This window comes from Bos mutus, chromosome 3 (assembly GCF_027580195.1).
Source record: "Bos mutus isolate GX-2022 chromosome 3, NWIPB_WYAK_1.1, whole genome shotgun sequence".
Lineage (NCBI taxonomy): Eukaryota > Metazoa > Chordata > Mammalia > Artiodactyla > Bovidae > Bos > Bos mutus.
Genome location: NC_091619.1, coordinates 94,105,032 through 94,123,611, shown reverse-complemented (window position 1 = coordinate 94,123,611; position 18,580 = coordinate 94,105,032). Strand labels below are relative to the sequence as shown.

Sequence of the window (18,580 nt, the reverse complement as noted above, 5' to 3'; positions counted from 1 at the left end):
TATTAATTTATTTATTTTAATTGGAGGTTAATTACTTTACAATATTGTACTGCTTTTGCCATACATTAACATGAATCTACCATGGGGGTACACGTGTTCCCCATCCTGAAACCCCTTCCCACCTCCCTCCCCATACCATCCCTCTGGGTCATCCCAGTGCACCAGCCCCAAGCATCCTGTATCCTGCATTGAACCTGGATTGGTGATTCGTGTCATATATGATATTATACACGTTTCAATGCCATTTTCCCAAATCATCCTACCCTCTCCCTCTCCCACAGAGTCCAACAGACTGTTCTATACATCTGTGTCTCTTTTGCTGTCTTGCATACAGGGTTATCATTACCATCTTTCTAAATTCCATATATGGCTTGATTGTTAAAAACTATTTTAAGAAATAAAATTTCAAGCTTGAAGCTAACATCCATTCTCTGACATCCATTTTGCTAAGTACCCCCAGTGTCATTAGACTGGACTTAATGATGTAACAAATATCGGAATACACTGAGCTTGAAACTGTAGGGAATAAAACAAAGCTATTGCTGACTTGTTCACGAAAGTCACAACATTTAGTCTGAACGTGAGGCCACAGAACCATATTATCCAATGCCCAGAAGAATAACAAATTCTAAAGCCATAGCGTTACATGGGAGAGATGGAGTAACAATTTCAGAAGAGGTTCACAGATTAATGCCAATAAGACTAAACTTCCAGAACTGCTATTGGATAAGCATCTCTTCTATCAGTTTTAAGAGAAAGTGATTGTTATTGAGAAATATCAATAACCTCAGATAAGCAGATGACACCACCCTTATGGCAGAAAGAAAAGAAGAACTAATGAGCCTCTTGATGAAAGTGAAAGAGGAGGGTGAAAAAGTCGGCTTAAAACTCAACATTCAGAAAACTAAGATCACGGCAACCAGCCTCATTGCTTCATGGCAAATAGATGGGGCAACAGTGGAAACAGTGAGAGATTTTATTTGGGGGGGCTCCAAAATCTCTGCAGATGGTGACTGCAGCCATGAAATTAAAAGATGCTTGCTCCTTGGAAGAAAAGTTATGACCAACCTAGATAGCATATTCAAAAGCAGAGACATTACTTTGCCAACAAAGGTCTGTCTAGTCAAAGCTATGGTTTGTCCAATAGTCATGTATGGATGTGAGAGTTGGACTATAAAGAAAGCTGAGCTCCAAAGAATGGATATTCTTGTATTAGTCATTGGAAGGACTGATGCTGCAGCTGAAACTCCAATACTTTGGCCACCTGATTCACATCAGAACCGACTCATTGGAAAAGACCCTGATGTTGGGAAAGAATGAAGGCAGGAGGAGAAGGGGATGATAGAGGATAAGGAGGATAAGATGGCATCACTGACACAATGGACATGAGTTTGAGTAAGCTCCGGGAGTTGGTGATGAACAGGGAAGCCTGGCTTGCTGCATCGATGGGGTCACTAATAGTCAGACAAGACTGAGTGAACTGAACTGAATGATATGATTAACTATGCCCAGTAAAAATATCCCTCAATTTGTGTATGAAAGTATATAAATTCCAGAACCGCCTGGAAATTTACTGCTATGTAATGAAACACTGGGCCATTAATTTTTTCTATACAATATGTGAAAAGAATGCTTAATATACAGTAGTGATATAAATCTGGAATTGGAATAGAGATGTTTTGATTTATAAGTACAACAGTTTTCAATAATAGTTTAACCTGATAAAAACCTATATCCTCACTGAGTTGATCAAAATAGATCAATGAAACGACTAGGGTGAAAACTGTATATTTCTGTCCTGTTTAAGAAATAGGATTAATTTTTTCAAAACAGTTGTGCTACAATTTAATACATTTTAATTTTATATTTTTTGAACAGGGGCCTTCCCAGATGGCTCAGTGGTAAAGAATCCACTTGCCAGTGCAGGAGATGCCAGAGACACAGGTTTGATCCCTGAGTTGGGAAGATTCCCTTGTGTAGGAAATGGCAACCCACTCCATTATTGTTGCCTGGAAAATTCCAAGGACAGAGGAGCCTGTCCACAGCATGTGCTGCACCCCGTGGGTTCACAGTGATTCAGACATGACTTAGTGAAGGAACATTTTTGAACAGCCTAAAGGTTTCACTTCCCGTCATTGTATTGTCGAATGAAATATAACACACAACCTTAAAGTTGAGAGTTATGTTTTACTTGGTGCAAATTTTTAGGACTTCAAGTCCAGGAGGCAGCATCTCAAGTAATCCTGAGAGAACTGCTTGATGCAAGAAGGGAAGGTGAGTTATACAGAAGTTTGGCAACAAAGGGCAGGTAGTCAGAACATCAAAAGATTATTGTTAATTAGGGAAAACCAGATATCCCAAGTTAAGGAATTTAGTGCTTTTATACGTATGGGAAGATGCAAGAGTCTGGGCTCACTGAAATCATTCCTTTGATAAGTACCTCAGCATCCTGTTTTCACATCCTGAATATCCTCAGGGTTTAACACAGGGAGCAGTTATAGCATGATGGCTGCTAGATAGCAGGTATCCTTTTCCTTCCTGAGTTTCCTTAGGCTCACTGGCTCATGTTGGAAGGTTGAAATGGCTGATGACTATGGATGTGAGAGTTGGACTGTGAAGAAGGCTGAGCGCCGAAGAATTGATGCTTTTGAACTGTGGTGTCGGAGAAGATTCTTGAGAGTCCCTTGGACTGCAAGGAGATCCAACCAGTCCATTCTGAAGGAGATCAGCCCTGGGATTTCTTTGGAAGGAATGATACTAAAGCTGAAACTCCAGTACTTTGGCCACCTCATGCGAAGAGTTGGCTCATTGGAAAAGACTGTGATGCTGGGAGGGATTGGGGACAGGAGGAGAAGGGGACTACAGAGGATGAGATGGCTGGATGGCATCACTGACTCAGTGGACGTAAGTCTGGGTGAACTCCGGGAGTTGGTGATGGACAGGGAGGCCTGGTGTGCTGCGATTCATGGGGTCGCAAACAGTCGGACATGACTGAGTGACTGATCTGATCTGATCTGATAGCATCCTTCCTGAGCTGGCTTAAAAAAGCTGACTTAGAACTCAACATTCAAAAAACTAAGATCATGACATCCAGTCCCATCACTTTATTCAAATAGATGGGGAAACAATGGAAACAGTGACAGATTCTATTTTCTTGGGCTTCAAAATCAATGCAGATAGTGACTGCAGTAATGAAATTAAAAGATTCTTGGTCCTTGAAAGGAAAGCTATGACAAACCTAGACAGCGTATTAAAAAGCAGAGACATTACTTTTCTTTTTTTTAATTTTTTTTTTTTACTTTGCAATATTGTATTGGTTTTGCCATACATCAACATGCATCTGCCATGGGTGTACACGTGTTCCCCATCCTGAACCCTCCTCCCACCTCCCTCCCCATACCATCCCTCTGGGTCATCCCAGTGCACCATCCCCAAGCTTCCTGTATCCTGCATCGAACCTGGACTGGTGATTCATTTCTTATATGATATTATACATGTTTTAATGCCATTCTCCCAAATCATCCCCCCTCCCTATCCCACAGAGTCCAAAAGACTGTTCTATACATCTGTGTCTCTTTTGCTGTCTCGCATACAGGGTTGTCATTACCATCTTTATAAATTCCATATATATGCATTAGTATACTGTATTGGTGTTTTTCTTTCTGGCTTACTTCACTCTGTATAATAGGCTCAAGTTTCATCCACCTCATTAGAACTGATTCAAATGTGTTCTTTTTAATGGCTGAGTAATACTCCATTGTGTATATCTACCAGAAACTATAAAAATTTTAGAGGAGAACATAGGCAAAACACTCTCTGACATACATCACAGCAGGATCCTCTATGACCCACCTCCCAGAATATTGGAAATAAAAGCAAAAATAAACAAATGGGATCTAATTAAAATTAAAAGCTTCTGCACAACAAAAGAAACTATAAGCAAGGTGAAAAGACAGCCTTCAGGGTGGGAGAAAATAATAGCAAATGAAGCAACTGACAAACAACTAATCTCAAAAATATACAAGCAACTCCTACAGCTCAACTCCAGAAAAATAAATGACCCAATCAAAAAATGCGCCAAAGAACTAAACAGACATTTCTCCAAAGAAGACATACAGATGGCTAACAAACACATGAAAAGATGCTCAACATCACTCATTATCAGAGAAATGCAAATCAAAACCACTATGAGGTACCATTTCACACCAGTCAGAATGGCTGCGATCCAAAAGTCTACAAATAATAAATGCTGGAGAGGGTGTGGAGAAAAGGGAACCCTCTTACACTGTTGGTGGGAATGCAAACTAGTACAGCCACTATGGAGAACAGTGTGGAGATTCCTTAAAAAACTGGAAATAGAACTGCCATACGACCCAGCAATCCCACTGCTGGGCATACACACTGAGGAAACCAGAATTGAAAGAGACATGTGTACCCCAATGTTCATCGCAGCACTGTTTATAATAGCCAGGACATGGAAGCAACCTAGATGTCCATCAGCAGATGAATGGATAAGAAAGCTGTGGTACATATACACAATGGAGACATTACTTTTCTGACAAAGGTCTGTATAGTCAAAGCTATCATTTTTCTAGTAGTCATGTATGGATGGATGTGAGAGTTGGACCATAAAGAAAGCTGAGTGCTAAAGAATTGATGCTTTTAAACCGTGGTGTTGGAGAAGACTTTTGAGAATCCCTAGATTAGCAAGGAGATCAAACAAGTCAATCCTGAAGGAAATCAGTCCTGAATATTCATTGGAAGGACTGATGCTGAAACTGAAGCTCCAATTCTTTGGCCACTTGATGCAAAGAACTGACTTCTTAGAAAAGACCCTGATGCTGGGAAAGATTAAAGGCAGGAGGAGAAGGGGATGACAGAGGATAAGATGGTTCGATGGCATCACCAGCTTGATGGACATGAGCTTGAGCAAGCTCCGAGAGTTTATGGTGTACAAGGAAGCCTGGCGTGCTGCAGTCCATGGGGTCACAAAGAGTTGAACACAACTGAGCAACTGAACTGAACAGACTGATAGCATCCTTGTTTACTGATATGGCAGAAAATATTACATTTCTCAGAATTATTGAATATGATAGGCAATAGGTAATAATAAGTAGGCACAAGTTTTGGAATAGAGAAAGTCAAAGTACAAATCCTGGCTCCACCAATGCATAAAATTCTCTCCTTGGCCTTTAATGTCCAACAACCTGGCTAGGCTTGCCTTTCCAATCTCACCTCCGACCCCACTGCTCTTCACTCACCATGCTCCAGCCACACAAGCTCCTTGCTATTCCTCAAACACTTCAAGCTTGTTTCCCTTTCACAATCTTATTGCTCCCCTTTGATGGAACTGCTCTTCCCTCATATCTTCATATCATTTGCTCTCTCACTTTATTCGTGTCTTTTTTCAAATATCACCTCCTCAGAGACATCCTCCCTGACCATTCAATTAAAATAACCCACACTTTCAGTCACTAATTATTACATTAGCCAGATTTTTTTCTTTACTATCTAAAATCATAAAATTTATTTATTTACCTAATTGTTTATTAATTATTTTCCCATTATAATCTCTTTGAGAGCAGGAGTCTTACCTGTTTTGTGCCCTGCTGTATCATCAGCAGATAGGATAACTTTGGACACATCATAGATACTTAATAAACATTTTTGAATGAATGATTCAATACATGAATGAACCAACAAAAGCTAGGATAATTCTATGCACAGCTATTTGGGGAGTACACAAAAGGTGTACCTAACCTAAATTTGCAGTTGAAATGGAGTATGATCAAAGGAAATTTCCTAGAAGAAGGTAAACTATAATCTGAGGTTTTGAAGGATGAGTAGGGAAGAAGGAGAGGATTCTAGGTGAAGGAAACAGAGATGTGAGGGGCAGAGGATGAGAGAATACAGCCTGAATACTCAGGAAACTGCAGGTAATCTGGGATGATTCATCAAAATATGAACAGGAGAAAATGGCTTCTGTGTGGTTGGAGGGGTTGAGTATGGTCCCTGAAGCCTTATAAATGATTTGAGCCCCAAAGCTGCTAAAAACATCCTCTTTCTAAATTATCCCAAGGGTGATCAAAATAATCTGGACTTTCTTTCCAGTAGATTTCCAGAAATATGAAAAGTTAACCACAACATGGAATGAGGAAGAATTCTTTAAAATTCTCTGTGTGTGACTTGTTCATTTCCCTTCCTACATCCACTCCCCAATTAAGATCTGATAGAGATTGAGGTCAGCTCAGGACATCCAACAAGATCTATAATTATAAGCCAGCAGATTCTATACAGTGAGTTCATCCCTCATAGCTGCATTTAATAATGTGTTGCTATATGTGTCTTGGCAGATGCCCCACAATAAACTGATTGCAAAAGATGTCATTTCATGTATGCATGTTTCCATTGCTTTTACAGTGGCCAAGTTAAGAGCCACATGTCCTCTGCATTTAGAAGGAGAAAGGATACATGTTGCTTTGCAGCGGGTAAAATGGTCCAAACAGAAAACCATATCCATACCCCAAGGAGTTTGTAATCCAAAAGCAAGAGTGGACATGCTATGAAACACTGCAGAACAATACCCACATAATACATGCAGATAGAGCAGCATATGTCTATCACAGCTGGAGTGCTTTGTAAAGGATCCCCAAACCATTGCTAGTCGTTGAACATTACCCCAGTTCAAAGCACAGAATACCATCTCTTATCAGCAAACTCAGAAAAGCCAAGCAAGATGCTTAAAATACACGAGTAAAGGTCCTATTCCTAAACTGTAGAAAACTAAAAAGTAAAGCTCCCTGACAAGTAAACTACTGCCAAGCACATTACCATCCACCCTCATTGGTAACATACTCTGTATTCATGTTGTCAGAGGCAAATACAACTCATTGACTTTTCCTGATAAGATGCCACTTTGTTCTTTAGTTGTTCAGTTGTGTCCAACTCTTTTGCAACTCTGTAGACATTAGCCCTCCAGGTTCCTCTGTCCACGGAATTTTCCAGGCAAGAATCCTGGAATGGTTTGCCATTTCCCCTTCTAGGTTATCTTCCATATTCAGGGATCAAGCCTGCACCTTCTTGTCTCCTGTGTTACAGGCGGATTCTTTTAATGCTGAACCATTGGAAAGTCCAAGATACACTAACCAATGATTAGATGAAGATCTTGGATAAACATCTTTTGGGAACAAAAAGGAAAAAGTTAAAGAATTAATCATTTGGCTTAAGTTCATTAATGATTAAAACCCTAGAGCTGTTACTGCTTTTGTTATCCTTGTTGCTAACATCTGCAAACAAAAAATAGAAAAGGAACTGGGATGTGATGAAAAGAACATTGAAACGAGAGCCTGATCAGCTTTTTATTCTCAGCAAGTCACCTCATCTTTCTAAGCTCCATTTTTCCTAACTGTAAAATAGGAGCAATTAATTGTGAACAGTCTACTTCACTAGACTGTTTAGTCTTTGTGATCCCATGGACTGCAGTCTGCCAGTCTCCTTTGTCAGTGAGATTCTCCAGGCAAGAACACTGGAGTGGATTGCTATGCCCTCCTCCAGGGGATCTTCCCAACCCAGGGATCAAACCCAGGTTTCCTGAATTATAGGTGGATTCTTTACCAACTGAACCACCAGGGAAGCCCAGAAATTAGTTTGCATATATTATTAAGGCATTTTCTAAACCAGAAAGCACTGCAAATGTTAGAGCTTATTATGTAATGTCCACTGTTTCCATGTTCTCCTAATTTTCCGTGGAAACCATTCAAGTGACCCTCTAAGGATTTTTGTTATTTTTTAAATATATTTTACTTTTTAGAATAGTTTTAGATTTATAGAAAAGTTGAGAAAATAGTACATAGAGAGTTCTTAATATCCTACACATTATTCCCCCTATTATTAAGTTCTTATGTTAGTATGGTTTCCAATATTGATACAGTATTATTAGCTAGTTGATGCATGCTTAATTGTGTACAACTCTGCAACCTCGTGGACTGTAGCCCTCCAGGCTCCTCCATATTTTCAAGAATACTGGAGTGGGTTGCCATTTCCTACACTAGATTATTAACCAGAGTTGATAGTTTATTGATATTTCCTTTGCTTTACCTAATATCCATTTTCCTTTCCAAAATCCCATGCTGAGTATCACTTTACATTTAGTTGATATGTCTCCTGAGGCTACTCTTAACTATGACATTTTCACAGATTTTCCCCATTTTTGATGACTTTAAGCACTATTACTCAAAATGATGCCCCTGTATTGCAATTTCTCTGATATTTTTCTCATGATTAGACAGTGGTTATGGGTTTTATGGAAGATGATAACAGAGGTAAGTTGCCATTTTCTTCACATAATATCAAGTATCAAAGGCATATACTACCAATATGATTTATGACATTGAGGTTGCTCTTGATCACCTGGCTGTGGTAGCATTTGTCAGTTTTCTTCACTAAAAAGTTGTACTTTTTTCCCCCTTTCTGTACTATATTCTTTGGAGGAAATCACCATGTGAAGCCCATACTTAAGGAGTAGTTATGCTTCCTCTCTCTGGTTTTGTTTTTACCAAATAAAAGCAATATGTCCACGGTACAGAGCTTGCCCTTTTGCAACGGGGACTATTACCTTTTAAGATATTTTCAAAGAGCTGGTATGAATCACTCTTTTCAGAAGAAAAACTACAGTAACAGTAGCTTTCTGTTCCTTGCCTTGAAAATCATTTTCAAAAATGAAAATCATTTTCAAAAATGAAAATCATTTTCAAAAAATCATGTTCCCATTTTTACTTCAAGATAATTTTTATCTTAAAGAAAAAAAGTTTTCTTTGTTAAATTTGCCATTCAATGCTTAAGGGGGCCTGTCCTCTTCATACAGTTCTGCCTTTCCTTCTTTCTTCTACTTTTTTATCTGCACCTTCTTTAAAAAGAAAACTCATGCATTCATTTCTTCTTTTAGATTTTTCCACCATGCTGCTTCAAATATGTTGCTTGTATAATTTTCTGAGATAAAAAATTAGAATCTAAGCATCTCTCTGAGGGAATATTACCTTTGAAGTTCAGGGAGGCATCAGAATCAAAGTGAAATCTACAATTTACTTCCCTACAACAAATTCTGGGAAGATAAAACTAACAAGATACAAAAGGAAAAATCTGTTTCAAACTGATAATAAAGATGCAGTAATGAGTAGAAATAAAGAAAACATGAGGAAGTCATGAATAAGAACTACTTGGTTTACAACAATTGCATTTCCCTAAACCTCAGCAAGCCAAAGTATCTAAACCTCAAACTTCTGATTCAGTCATTCCTGGACAAACTTTATTTCTCAAATACAAGTTTCTGTGGCAGAATAAAAAAAGTAAACATACAGATGCACCCAGTGAAATCTGACACAAGGAATTTAGATGGATTAAACAGGAGCCACTAACATTTGTCTTGAAAGAAGATCATACAGAGGTAGGTAATCTTTTTCTGGGGCTTCCCCGGTGGCTTAGCAGCAAAGAATCCACCTGCAAAGCAGGAGACGCAGGAAACATGAGTTTGATCCCTGGGTCAGGAAGATCCCCTGGAGGAGGGCACAGCAACAGACTCCAGTATTCTTGCCTGGAAAATCCCATGGACAGAGGAGCCTGGTAGACTGCAGTCCATAGGGTCACAAAGAGTCAAATGTGACTGAACACACATGCAATCATTTTCCAAAGATAGTAATGTGGATGTACAATTCTTGTCATCTTGCAAATCAAAAATTTGCACATATCTAGGAAAGAAATTTTGCATTTGGCTAACATACTCTTAATTTCTTTTTTAACAGAAAAAAATAATAATAATGATTAAAAGCTTCCTAATCACAAGCAATACAGTGGAAAGTAAGGAATACCAGGTTTTGAATCAGATGAAACTGAATTCAAATTCCAACCTCACCACTTACTAGCTGTATGACTATATGATAAATTATTTAACTTTCCTGAATCTCTATTTCCTTATCTATAAAAGACACACTAGACCTACCTTATGGGTCATTAGGATGATTAGATACAAGGTAGGTTAGATACATGGCTGCTGCTGCTGCTGCTGCTAAATCGCTTCAGTCATGTCCGACTCTGTGTGACCCCATAGATGGTAGCCCACCAGGCTCCCCCGTCCCTGAGATTCTCCAGGCAAGAACACTGGAGTGGGTTGCCATTTCCTTCTCCAATGCATGAAAGTGAAAAGTTAAAGTGAAGTCGCTCAGTCATGTCCAACTCTTCGAGACCCCATGGACTGCAGCCTACCAGGCTCCTCCGTCCATGGGATTTTCTAGGCAAGAGTACTGGAGTGGGGTGCCATAGCCTTCTCCAAGATACATGGCAAAAAAGTCTAATTAATATATAGCAGACTCTGAATCAGACAGAGAGAAAGAAGATACTATTCGGATCCTCAGTTTTTAATCTTAGTGGAAGAAATGGAGACTAATCAAGGAAAAACTAAAAACAATGAAATTATTAAAATTATAAATTCTACAAAGTCACTTAAAAAAAAGGTAGTTTTCCCTGAGTAGGTGATGATGGAACTAAAATATATCACTGGAAAAGCTGAAAGAAAAGTGAAAATGTTAGTTGCTCAGTCATGTTCGACTCTTTGCAACTCCATAGACTGTAGCCTAAAAGATTCTTCTGTCCGTGGAATACTCGAGTATTCAGAAGCCACTCCCTTCTCCAGGCGATCTTCCTGACCCAGGGATTGAACCTGTATTGCAGGCAGATTCTTTACTATCTGAGTCACCAGGGAAGTAGGCATTAAATAAATAAAGCCCCAAGGAAGAGCAATTAAGATAAAGGAAACATGATATGCAAAGTTCCCATGATGAGGGAAGAAAGGGTGCTTTCAAGGAAATGAAAGAATACAAGTTTGAGGGGTAGTGCAGTGAGAGATGCAGCAGAAGCCCGGACAAGCAAAGTCTTGTAGACCATCTTAAGGATTTTGGTCCTTGCCGTACAAATAATGAAAAAGCATTGAAAGGTTTTGAACAAAGCAGTGACATTTTTTAAACAGGTTCACTCAGGCTGCTGTGGGGATAAACTATATGGGGCAGGAAGTTCAGTGCAGTTCAGTTCAGTCACTCAGTCGTGTCCGACCCCTTGCAACCCCATGGACTGCAACACGCCAGGCCTCCCTGTCCATCACCAACTCTTGGACATTACTCAAATTCATGTCCATTGTATCAGTGATGCCATCCAACCATCTCATCCTCTGTCGTCCCCTTTTCCTTCCGCCTTCAATCTTTCCCAGCATCAGGGTCTTTTCCAATGAGTCAGTTCTTCCCATCAGGTGGCCAAAATATTAGAGTTTCAGCTTCAGCATCAGTCCTTCCAATGAATATTCAGGACTGATTTCCTTTAGGATGGACTGGTTGGATCTCCTTGCAGTCCAAGGGACTCTCAAGAGTCTTCTCCAACACCACAGTTCAAAAGCATCAATTCTTCGGAGTTCAGCTTTCTTTATAGTCCAACTCTCACATCCATACATGACTACTGGAAAAACCACAGGTTTGACTAGATGGACCTTTGTTGGTAAAGTAATGTCTCTGCTTTTAATATGCTGCCTAGGTTGGTCACAGCTTTTCTTCCAAGGAGCAAGTGTCTTTTAATTTCATGGCTGCACTCATCATCTGCAGTGATTTTGGAGCCCAAAACAATAGTCTGTCACAGTTTCCATTTTTTCCCCATTTATTTGCCATGAAGTGATGGGACCAAATGCCATGATCTTAGTTTTCTGAATGTTGAGTTTTAAGCCAACTTTTCACTCTCATCTTTCACTTTCATCAAGAGGCTCATTAGTTCTTCTTTTCTTTCTGCCATAAGGGTGATGTCATCTGCATATCTGAGGTTACTGATATTTTTCCCAGCAATCTTGATTCCAGCTTCTGCTTCATCCAGCCTAGCATTTTGCATGATGTACTCTGCATATAAGTTAAATAAGCAGGGTGACAATATATAGCCTTGACGTACTCCATTCCCAATTTGAAACCAGTCTGTTGTTCCATGTCCAGTTCTAACTGTTGCTTCCTGACCTGCATACAGATTTCTCAGGAGGCAGGTCAGGTGGTCTGGTATTCCCATCTCTTTCAGAATTTTCCACAGTTTATTGTGATCCACACAGGCAAAGGCTTTGGCAAGGTCAACAAGACAAAAATAGATGTTTTTCTGGAACTCTCATGCTTTTTTCTTGATCCAGCGGATGTTGGGAATCTGATTTCTGGTTCCTCTGCATTTTCTCAATCTAGCTTGGACATCTGGAAGTTCACAGTTCACATACTGTTGAAGCCTGGCTTGAAGAATTTTGAGCATTACTTTGCTAGTGTGTGAGATGAGTGCAATTGTGCGATAGTTTGAGCATTCTTTGGCATTGCCTTTCTTTGAGATTGGAATGAAAACTGACCATTTCCAGTCCTGTGGCCACTGCTGAGTTTTCCAAATTTGCTGGCATATTGAGTGCAGCACTTTCACAGCATCATCTTTTAGGATTTGAAATAGCTCAACTGGAATTCCATCACCTCCACTAGCTTTGTTTGTAGCGATGCTTCCTAAGACCCACTTGACTTCGTATTCCAGGATGTCTGGCTTTAGGTAAGTGATAGATACAGGAATTCTTGAGGAAGCCAAGGCAGCAGGCTAAGCTGGGGATGAGAGAGGCATCAGAAGAGTAAGTGCAGGCACAGAGAAATTAGTAAGCGATAGAACCAAAATTGGCAGGTCTATCTTCCCCCAGATTTTGTGTTTTCTAGCTTTGTATGTTGTAATAAAAACTAAATACCCACAGTGAACAAACATAGGAAGCAGGATACTGAGTTTAAGAATTTCCACAAGGCCTAGCACTTAGGTTTCTTCCCAAGGATAGAATCACATGGAGAAAGTGAAGAGCACAGAATAGAAGTGTTCTCAGAAAACCAAGGGACCAAACATATGAGGGAGGGAGAGTGGCTGGGAGGTAGAAATGGCACTGAGTACAGACACTGTACCCAGCACAGATTGAAGCTCTAGGCCCAGCTCTGCCACATACATTTGAACAAACAAAGCCCTTCTCCTCTTCAGACCAATCTCATCTGTGAAATGACCAGGAGGAAGTAGTTGATCTCTAGGATTCTTTTCAGTGCATATGTTTCCCTAACTCTGGAAGTCATATCTATAAAGGCAGCTTAGCACAGTGGTGCAGAGTACAGGTTCTGAAGCCATCATATTAACAATAAACACGTAATGAGCATTTACCATGCCCCAAGCATTATTCTAAGTATTATATACAAACTGCCTTAATCGTGTCAATAAATCTGCTGCTGCTGCTGCTGCTAAGTCGCTTCAGTCGTGTCCAACTCTGTGCGACCCCACAGACGGCAGCCCACCAGGCTTCCCCGTCCCTGGGATTCTCCAGGCAAGAACATTGGAGTGGGTTGCCATTTCCTGCTCCAATAAATCTGGTGAAAGTGAAAATGAAAGTTGCTCAGTTGTGTTGGACTCTTGGTGACCCCATGGATTATACACTGCAGGGAATTCTCTAGGCCAGAATACTGGAGTGGGGATCTTCCCAACCCAGGGATTGAACCCAGGTCTCCCACATTGCAGGCAGATTCTTTACCAGCTGAGCCACAAGGGAAACCCAGGTAGTAACTATTATTATTCTCATCAGCTTCACTTTATGTTTGAGAAAATCTAGGCATAGAGACGTTAAATAACTTTTTCAAGATCTCACAATTAATAAGAGACAGAGATAGGATTTCAATATCATAGTCTATGTGTTATTATATGCACATTCTTTTAAGGATGTCTAGGTTCAAATACTGGCTCTGAAAAAAAATACTGGCTTTGTTGTTTTTCAGCTGTGTAGGTCCCTCTGTGCCTCAGATTTCTTATCTGTAAAATGGGAATAATAATAGTTCTTATCTAAATGTATTTTATGAGGATTAACTGAGGATATATGCCTATATATTTACATCGAGATACATACACAGTGATTAAAAGAATAGGCCTTGGAATTTAGTAAGTACTCAGTAAATGTTTGGTGTGATTATTGATTGATGGTCCAAGGAAGAACAGACACATACATTGTGGAAAACACTTGTTGGCAACAATGACTCTGATCCCAAGTTTTCATGGTGTTTCCAAGGCAAGGAAGCAAAGTTTAGATACAGAGACCCTACAAAGGAGAGCTATTGTCTGTTCTATGCAAAGGATTTCTCCTTGTTTCTCTTTAATTGATGTCCTCACTTAACATTTGAAAATATGAAAGAAACATGGAGATGGTAAATAAAGTAACCTATGAACAAAATAAAATATAATCCCTAAATATAGTCCAAAATAATGCTAATTCATTTTGGAATGCCTTATTGTTTTTATAAACCAATTTATTAAGTCACAGCCAGAATTTAAAAGAAATAACATAATAGGATGGTATAGGATTGGATAGAAAACATCACAGTGCATTGCAAGTAGTAAAAGTAAGTATTTTTTTCATAAAAATTTTGTTTCAGAGGGAGATAAACAGAGGGATCATGAAAATTATAGTCTTTAACTTGCACAGTTTTTAAAAAGTTTAAGTAACACTGAACTAGACTATTCACTCAACAAACTTACACTATCAGTAGTTCGTGCTAAGCATTCTGCCAAGAGCTGGATTCATAAGAAATAACTGAGTTCCCACTTTAAGTGAAATGGGAAGACAAACACTAAACAAAACCACATATAACCTTACAGGGCTTGCACCTCACTTCCCGGTAGAAGAGTGATGTTTAGGAGAACAGGAATGTTTGGAATTGCTAAAGTATCATGGTAACTACACCCCTGGGGAAAAGGGTGCTTATTCTATCAGTAAGGTAGCTTGATATATTTTCTTTGCTTTTATATTTGCCATGATTTTTTAAAGTCTAATGTTTACATAGCCAAGGAAATGGTGAGATATAAATCACATTTTATGTAGCTGATTTAATATATTTTCTTTATTTTTAACAGATTCTTTTCTTCTGGAACATCGTGGGGGGCAAAGGGTGGCATGGGAGAAAACTAGATCCTTGTTCACTCCTTCTCCTCTAGATCCTACCACTATGGGTTAAAAACAGAAGCTGTTGAACTGTGGGAAATAGACATAGTTTAAGCCCTGCTGTAATTAGTCCAGGAGCCCCACAGATTGTTAATGAGGTTGTTTGAATTAACACCTGCTCCTCGAATGGTTGGGTGTGAGCCCATTGGCTGCCAGGCCCCTTGAGTCAGCGAGAGGGATATGGGTTTGGAGGGAGGGGTCTGCACGCTGCCTTGCAGGTGTTTTCTGAGGGTCCCTGAATCAGTATTTTATTTTCTGTGTATTTTGTGTCATTCACTAAATGCAAGAGGCTGGGCTAGATGTTAGAGGAAATGCACAGGTGAGAGACAGCCCTTGCCCACAAAGAACTCATGCAGAGAGACAAGATATTCACACAAGGGACAAAAGCCCAAAGCAGATGTGGGAACACTGCGTGAGAACACTGACCTTGGAATGAATCATGGTCCTATTGCTTTCTAGCTGTGTGACCTGGGGCAAAATCACCCTTAAGGAGTTTTAGTTACCTTATCTGCAAACTCAGGATGATTGGGTATTAATAAGGAGCAAATGATAGCCATGAGTGAAGTGGGCAGTATCTCACTGAGTGAATACAGTAACTGAGCTGATTACAAAATCAAAGTGCCTGCAAAGAAATACAAATGAAATGCTTTGGAGCTTTAAGAAGGGAACATATCAGGAAAAACTTCTTGGAAGTGGCATCTGAAATAAACCTTACAGAATTTGTCTGATGTTAGAAGGAGGCAGTGGGGGGAAATATTGCCAGGGAGGAATGGAATAAACAAAGGCATGGAGGTGGGACGACCTGGGACATTCCAAATAGCAGGCATGTTTTTGCTGTGAATTGTAATTATACAGACAAATAAGTGTGGGCTTCCCAGGTGGTGCTGGTGGTAAGGAACCTGCCTGCCAATGCTGGAGATGCAAGAGAGGCAGGTTTAATCCCTTGGTTGGTAAGATCCCCTGGAGGAGGGCATGGCAACCCACTCCAGTATTCTTGCCTGGAGAGTCCCCATGGACAGAGGAGCCTGGCGGGCTACAGTCCATAGGGTTGCAAAGAGTTGGGCATGACTGGAGTGACTTAGCATGCATGTAGACAAATAAGTCCAGTTGCTAACCTCAAAAAGCTCATAGTCTAATGAGGAGACAGACTCACGAACTGATAAAGCAAAGTGACACCAGTTTGTGATAGAGGGACTGTGGGAGTCCAGTGGAGGTCCACTTGGACCAGTCTGGGCTAAGGCTGACCAAGTGGGAATGGTAGAGGATGAAGGGGGTAAGTGGGACTCTACGGTGGCAGGGAAAATGCTGACTGTGTGGCCCATTCTCAATAGAAATGCCAGTAAGGAAATCATATTGGCACACAGGATAGGAACATGACGAGGATGAAAACTGATTTGGTAGCAGTGAGAGAATACGAGAGGCAACCAAGAGCTGGAATCAGAGAGGAAAATGGCAGAATTCTAGAACTTAGAGTTGGAGTCATTTAGTACCATGATGAAGCCTGGAGTTTCTTGTGAAGCTAGGTGGCTGAAATGGAGAGAAAGTGAGTCATTGGTGATGAGGATTTCAAGGATAGTGCGATTAAGTGACTAAATAGACTATTACTGTCTGTTGATGACTAGGAGGGCATAGATAGGAGAGAATGCTCTGTGGAGCAGGTCAATGAACCAAGTATTAATATAAATATCACCCAGAAAGGTGGGATTGTGTCTTGGAGGGCAATAGCTGGTTTTAGTGTTTTAAATGCGCTATCTACTTACTGCTGAGCACCTGCTCTATGCTAATCACTTCAGGCTTGCTTTAGTATCTCCAGTTGTGTAGGTTAGCATATTAGCAGGTTTGCTGTGACAAAGGAAGGTCCAAAATAAGTGGTCTAAATAAGATACAAGTTCATTCCTCTGTCATGTAAAAGTCTGGATATGTAGTCCACGGCTGCTATGACAACATATAATCATCAAGGTTCCGGGAGCTTTTCTGTTTTGTTGTCCTGCTACCTCGTATCTCTGTTCCCACCATGGCTTCTGCATTCCTATCAACTAGAAGAAGGGACAGTGGATAGTGTGACCCAGAGTCACCAAGAGTGACCAAGATTCAAGAGAAAGAGGATTGGATTCCCCTCTTGGTGAGGGAGTAGCAAGGTCACATTGCAAAAGAGAAGGTGGGTAGGGAGATATTGTTGTTGCCACATTTGGAAAATGCAATCTGCCACGCTTTATAAAAATGACCTTTAACAGAATGCTGCTCAGCTTAATAAATGTGAGTAATCTGCAGGACAAATGATCATGAATAAAATGGATTCCATTTACTTGTTCTGTTCATTTTAATCTATAGAACAACCTTATAAAGTAGATTTATTTCACACCCTCATTTTATAGATATGGGAAGTAGGTAACCTTCCAAGATCCATGAGACAGTTGTGGAGCTGGGATTTGAACCAAAGCCTGTTTGATTCCCAAGTTTGTGCTCTTTCCTGACATGGCACAGCCTCTCGTGAAGCCTGGCATCCAGAGGAAATGCAACAGAAAAAAAGATTTGCTTTTCCTATCACAGAAATGAAGTCGCTCAGTCGTGTCCGACTCTTTGCGACCCTGTGGACTGAAGCCTATCAGGCTCCTCCATCTATGGGATTTTCCAGGCAAGAGTACTGGATTGGGGTGCCATTTCCTTCTCCAGGGGATCTTCCTGACCCAGGGATCGAACCCGGGTCCCCCTGCATTATAGGCAGACGCTTTTACCGTCTGAGCCACCAGGGAAGTAATATTTGTCAACTCGAACCAAGTTAAATCAAACTCCTCAAGGAAAATCTTAGAAACAATATCTAAAAGATGTACATAAAGCTAAAAAAAAAAGTTAGCTTTGAAAGAAATACATTAACCAGCTAATGAAACAAGATCTATATGAACACCATTTCTTCATTCACTGGTACCCACACAACAAGTAGTAATTCCCTGTTTCATTCTAAACGGATTCAAATTAGATTAGAAATGTCAATAAAATAAGACTTAGAGATTTTCATTATCATGTTAACACACTGGAAATGTCCAGCAAGTGGCAACCACAGTCATTGATGAGAGCAATGGGCAGGGAGCCCAGAGAACTGGGTTCTATTTCTGGCTCTGCATCTCATCAGCTGTGAGAACTTGAGCATATCTCTGAGCTTCCCTAGACTTGACTTTTCTTGCCAGTAAAATGAGGATGATATCAATGGTCTCTAAGGTTCTTTTCAGCATGAAAACCTATGTGAAGGCTGAAGACTCTTTTTCTTACCATTTCCTGTAAGTCATGATTGCCTGAGTTATTTTCTACTAATAAGCAATTAATCATCTAATCTATTAAATGCAAACTGCAACTGTTAAGGAGCAACTAAGAATAGTTAAAAACTGTTAGAGCAAAAGCTCTAATCAAATGTTTCTGAACATATGCTCACAGGTTTACTTAAAAACAGCACTTGTTCATTGTTCCCATTAAAATCTCCTGTGATGAAACATCAGAGAATGCACAAATTCTGTTATATTCGTAATACTACAA

At 40.0% G+C, this 18,580-nt stretch overlaps 1 non-coding gene across 1 annotated transcript; it reads right to left on the bottom strand.

The window, feature by feature from the left end:
* Positions 1-17,730: 17,730 nt before the first annotated feature.
* On the bottom strand, positions 17,731-17,805 carry TRNAY-AUA (transfer RNA tyrosine (anticodon AUA)). Its single transcript has one exon. It is a non-coding gene; the product is annotated as a tRNA-Tyr (tRNA).
* Positions 17,806-18,580: the final 775 nt, after the last annotated feature.